The sequence below is a fragment of the Dipodomys spectabilis genome, unplaced genomic scaffold, assembly GCF_019054845.1.
Source record: "Dipodomys spectabilis isolate Male_0828 unplaced genomic scaffold, ASM1905484v1 ptg000027l, whole genome shotgun sequence".
Taxonomy (NCBI): Eukaryota; Metazoa; Chordata; class Mammalia; order Rodentia; family Heteromyidae; genus Dipodomys; species Dipodomys spectabilis.
In genome coordinates, this window is record NW_024870704.1 from 530,475 (window position 1) to 536,824 (window position 6,350).

The 6,350-nt window shown below is 34.4% G+C and overlaps 1 pseudogene; it reads left to right on the forward strand.

Annotated features, from left to right (window-relative positions):
• The first annotated feature begins 5,758 nt into the window (after positions 1-5,758).
• On the forward strand, positions 5,759-5,857 carry LOC122104615 (annotated as a pseudogene).
• The last annotated feature ends 493 nt before the right edge of the window (positions 5,858-6,350 follow it).

Here is a 6,350-nt window from a genome sequence, read left to right on the forward strand (position 1 = left end):
TTCAGCAGTGGAGGGAGGCCAAAACTTTTTGATATACATTTTGTCAATATTTTTGCGACCTAAAGTGATTTTACAGAGCCGATTTGGCTCACTACAACGCAGAACAGATTGAATGAAGACATGAAAATAAATTCCACATCCAAAAGAGGCAACTTAAAAGACTTTTAAAAGAGAAATCATGAACATGTAGCAGTGGGGGAGGATTCATAGTCCTTCAGCTTCACTAGACTTGAAGCCAAGAAGCTGTGAATAATTGGAAATCAGGCAAGAGCTAAGAGGAGGACATAGAAGTAGAACATGTAAGCATTGTCCTTTTTACCAGACACTGTCTTCCCAGGTATGAGTGATTTAATACTATTCTCCTCCATACATATTATAGAGCAAATGCAAGATCAAGAGAAAAGTAATCTATTGAAATAATTTTGCAAAGAATCACTTCACTGTTCCTGATATGGTATCTAACGAGAGTCATAAGAGAGAACATAAAAGTGCAGAATTTTTCGGTTTCCTCTAAGCATCATGTTAGCAAAATATATCTTTGAACCAAAGAGTGATGGAGTTCTTATTTTTCTGGGCTTTAGACACAAGAAGACTTTCAAGGTAAAAGAAAAAGGAAAAAAATGAAGCCAAATGTTTGTGATCACAGCTTCTTGGACTGGTTTTCTGGAGAAAAGGTTTACATTAGATTTCTCCTCATTAACATAGATGTTGTTTCATGGCAACCAAATGCAAGAGGGAAGTTTACTGGACTCGTTTGGACATGTAAACAGCATGATGGAAAAATGGCCAATAATGTTTAGGGAATTACTTTGACCAATTACTTTGCCAAAACAAAGAAGGAACAATATAATTCAAAATGAATTTACTTAAAAGTATGAAGAAAGAGTAGTGTAGAGAGATGAGAGTAACCATCGAGGATTGTTTTCTGTCCAGTGGCGTAATGGATCCTTGAGCTTGTTTCTTCCATTCTATCTTCACAATCTATCAAGGGTGTCTCAGGACGAGTATCCAGTTCAGACAAAGAGAACTAGCAGAAGAAAGATAATATTTGCAGCAGATGTAGGTGATTTATAATCTGAGACAATCTACTTAAATCTGTTCAAAATTCTCCCCTACCCCTAACTGCCCACTTTGAACAGCTTAGTTTGCTTTTCCCAAGACTGCTCTTCATTAACTGCTTAAAATTTTGAGAGGTCATATTCATACTCTCTAGAGATTGCTGTTTGTTTGTGATTTTTGTGTGTTTTTGTTTTTTGTTTTATTTTTAACTGAATTTAAAAGGTTGTGCAAGTGTGTTGCAATTAAATATATCCATCTAATTGTCAAATGCTCCTAGATCAGTCACTCCTATCATTCTCAACCAACCCCCTCTCCAAGATTTATATCTGATTTATCAATTCCTTTATCATACGTGTACATTGAGTATTTTAGGTGTACTAGCCCCTTGTTCCATTTTTCATTCATTTCATGTCTTTACTATTATTTCTCTCTGCTTTCAACTTCCTAATAGTCATTCTGTTAAACTGTCTGTTAACAGTTTACAAGCTTTATATACATTCCATGGAATGTCAATGTTGCATATACTTGAACTGATGTCAGCTTACATTTCCATAATTCATTCATCTGCAGTAACTATTTGCAAGACTGGAGACGTGAAGCACCTAGACATGATTTTATTATTATCCATTTGGAAGATTAATCTTCAGTCAACAAGAAAGTTTAAAAATGTCTTAGAAAATATTCCTAACTACCAGCTTTTATAAATGGTTTTGTACAATGGTTTGTGATTATTTTATTTTACATGGGATAATACTTTCTACTACTTATAAGTTTTGGAAAAAGAAGAAAACTAAATTTACGACTATAGAGGAATATGATAGAAATAGAAGACAGATTTTATGTTTGTCACATCTCTGAAGAGTACCCAAATTCAAGACTTAAATTCATATTTCTTACTATGTTAGACAGATAGGGAAAACATAAAACAACATATGATAAGGCAATTATTTGTGACTTTTTAAAATGTACCTTCTTAAGTGATTAAATTTACTTTATTAGCTAACTTTTGGGTTTGAAATATGGGAGGCTTATCTATTTAACACATTTCTGGAAGGCACCTACTGAACAACAGAAATGGTAGGTGGTACTATTTCTACACTTTAATGAATCATTGAACCTTTTTGGCATTAGTGCTGGTTAAATAAATCAACTCTATTGTAACTTGCTCCCTACACTTGAAAAGCTTGTAATGTAAGTATCATCTACTTGTCAAATGTTATTTTGCTGAATGTGATTTTAAAAATTTTATTTGAAAAGGAATACACTTTCAGGAGATTAAATGGAGATTATCATTGGTTTGAGAATAACAACATTTTTATACCACAGACCCAAATTGTACTGAAATACCAGTGTTTTGAAGCCCTAATGATCTTCTCAATAATTGTTTTTTTGAATTACATTTGACCTCTAAGTCAAGTTTTCTGCTTCTTGGTAGACCAATTAAGGATTCCTTCCAGGACCTATTTTTTGGCCCACTTATTCTGGACCTAAATATTTCATTAGTCACTAGGGGGAGTATTAAAAATAATCTTATGACACTTTGTGATCTTGTTCACTCATATGGGCTGGTCATCTGTAAATTGAAAGTTTGAATTAGAGTACTTTCTCTCAGATTTTGTGATTTCATCTTTCGTTTTAAGTTGCCTTGCATTTTACAATTGCTTACTGCTAATTCTTGCATCTCAAGGAATTGGGGCCCTAAAATATGAGAAATGAGGAATTGAGATGTGTTTTCAATTACTTTCTGTTTGCCTGTTGCATGGGCCTAGGTGATCATGTAGGTAACTGGAACCTGGGATCCTAGGACTCAAGGGTCCTGCAGAATAATAATATTTTTTAGATATCATATCAGCAAAATTTGTGCATAATCAGTAGGAATGCTTCAAAAATATGAAGAAAATCATTTTGGGACAAGCGAGTTAAAACAATAAACAGAGCAGCAGAATAAAATCCATTATAGGTTAGAGGAAAACATTTTTTTTTTCCATGTGAATTCAGAAGGACAAGAACACTTAGACGGAATCACAAGTTTATACCGAAGATATTGCATTGATACTATTTATATTCTAATGTATATTCTAAACATAATTGTTTATATTCCAATTCTACTTACTGTAATAAAGAAATACCAATTCATTTGTCAAATTATCAACTAATTCTAGTAAGTTTCACCATGTAAAATAAAAAAAATCAGCACTTATAAAGATAAAATATATGACTATATATAAGATAATAAAAAAGGCACTTGTTATGCCTTGTTCTTTTGTGGTTAGGTTATCAAAGGCAACTCTGTTTTAAAGTATTATTCCATTATCTCTACCTCAGTGTTGGATAGAGTTAGAACTAAAGGTTTAATATTTTTGTAGATTTACAGCCTGGAGGCAAGAGGAAACATTGTGATTAAAATATTAGCAATTTAAAGACTAATAACGAGGAGAAACATATGGACTTCTGCAACTATGAAAATATTTGATGATAGAAAGAGAGTAGTGTAAGTTCCTGCCTACTTGGGTGATAGACAGGCCAGTACATTAGGTAATCATGCATATGAAAATTTTTTTCACCTTCTTGGCTTTAGCTACTTTTGAAATGGTAGGTATAGAAAATAATTATATTCTGATAAAATACCTTCTAGTCTGTACAGTATTGTCTGAACTGTTCGTCTCTCTGTGATCCCTTGTAACCAACATTTTTTTATTCCAGTAAGACAATCTAGGGTGTCAAGGTAAGATATTATTGTTGGCCTGTTCCTACATGGAAGAAGGGTAAAGGGTCAGATAGACATTTGTGTCAGTAAGACCTCATTTGGAAAATTTTCAGCTGCAGAAATTTAGAAGTAGCTCTTAAGCAAGGCTTACTTTGAATCCATTATCTCCACAAGTACTTGAAAAAGCCATCAACTTTGGACCTAACTATAAATATTTGAAAGTACGATCAAATCCCAAATGAAAAAGAGCTTCTGCATGGCAAAAGACATAGCTAGCAAGATTAATAATAATTAAGCCCACGGATTGAGAGAAGATATTCACTAGCCATACAACGGACAAGGGTCTCATATCTAAAATATACTTGGAACTCAAAAAATTAAATCCCCCAACAACAAATCCTCAAAGAAACAACTGCCCAATAAATAAGTGGGCTAAAGTCATGAAGAGAAACTTCTCTGAAGAAGAAAGAAGGATGGCCAATAGACACATGAAGAAATGCTCAACCTCCCTAGCCATAAAAGAAACGCAAATCAAAACAACATTGAGATATCACCTCACCCCAGTTAGAATGGCTATAATCAAGAACTCTAACAACAACAGATGCTGGAGGGGATGTGGACAGAAGGGAACCTTACTTCGTTGTTGGTGGGAGTGTAAACTTGTTCAACCAATTTGGAAAGCAGTATGGACGTTCCTGAAAAGACCTCACATAGAGCTCCCCTATGACCCAGCAATCCCATTTTTGAACATTTACCCAAATGTTTACAAACAAAACCACACTAAAGCTACCAGCACAACTATGTTTATTGCAGCATTATTTCCCATAGCTAAGATCAGGAACCAACCCAGATGTCCCTCAGTAGATGAATGGATCAAGAAAATGTGGTATATATACACAATGGAATTCTATGCTTCCATCAGAAAGAATGACATTTCCCCATTTGTTAGGAAATGGAAAGGTTTGGAAAAAATTATATTAAGTGAAGTAAGCCAAGCCCAAAGAAACATAGGTCCCATGTTTTCCCATATTTGCAATATCTAGTATATGTATGAGTCAAGCAGAAAAGGTCAGATAATGAGATGTTAGGAAAATGTTCCCTTAGATATGTATTTAAATGTGTTTTTCTTTCATGCATTTGATTCTAATGCATTTATAAGATTATTTCTTTGTTGCTTTGTATGTCCCTCCCTCACAGTATAACCCCTGCTTTCACTATATTTGATGTCGGTATAATTTGTGGAGGAGATGGGGAAAACAAGTCGCTTAAGGATACAGGTGGACCCGTTGCAACTATGAAAAGTACAAGTTGTCATGCCGAAAACAAACTTTACAACTTTGGTGCGGGGGGTGGGGGGGGTGGGGGGGGTAGGGTGGGGGTGGGATTGGGTGGGGGGGAGGCTGGGAAGGGATGTGAAGGGTAAACAAAGGAGGAGGCTGCAATGCTTGGTAAGAAATGTACTCATGGGCCGGGCGCTGGTGGCTCATGCCTGTAATCCTAGCTACTCAGGAGGCTGAGATCTGAGGATCAAGGTTCAAAGCCAGCCCAGGCAGGAGAGACCGTGAGACTCCTATCTCCAATAAACCACCAGAAAACCGGAAGTGGCGCTGTAGCTCAAGTGGTAGAGCGCTCGCTTTGAGCTGAAGAGCTGAGGGACAGCGCCCAGGCCCAGAGTTCAAGCCCCACGACCGACAAAAAAAAAAAAAGAAATGTACTCATTATTTTGCCCATGTAATTGTAACCCCTCTGTACAGTATGTTCACAAAAAATAATAAAAAAAATAAAAATAAAAAAATAAAAATAGTCATTGACAAAAAATTGCAAATGTAAGCAATCGACAGAAAAATATAATTTTTTCCACTATTCCGAGAATTATAGGGAAATAAGATCAATAGCATTGTTAGGAACAATAAGGTTTTCTTGTTACAAATAGGCACACAATGATATAAGCCTGTATAAGATTGCATCATTAACTACTTAAATTTAGAGGATACTACATGTTTCAGCAGTGTATACACTAATTTCAATAAATGTTTAACATGGCACTTGCACAAGGATGATATGTAGATTTATGAAGTATTCCATATTTTTCATTCTTCAGATACAAGAAAAGAAAAGCAGTTATTAAAAAGTTGATTACAAAATTAGAAGTGTAACAATACACGTAATTCATATAATTAAAAGTAAGTTTGACATCAGTGTATTAAATCTTCACCTTAGAAAGGCCTTTACAAAACCTTTTACATAACCTTTACAAAACTTTTGAAATTTGACACCATTGATATTTTATCCCAAAAAAATCATACTATAAGGACCTAGGAAAGAAAGGAATCTTATACTGTTTCTATATGGAATGCAATCTGAAAGGACACATTAATGAACCTACATATTATAAAACAATGTAAAACTCAAAGTATATCTATGAAGAATAAAATAGATTATGGACATTATACAAACATAGAATATAGAATATTTTAAAATATGCTTTTTTCAGACAATGACCAGAAATACTTTAGTTTCTTTACTACAGATAAGTTTAAATTACTTCTGATTGAAAAAATCACAAAGTCTGTAGATATCATTA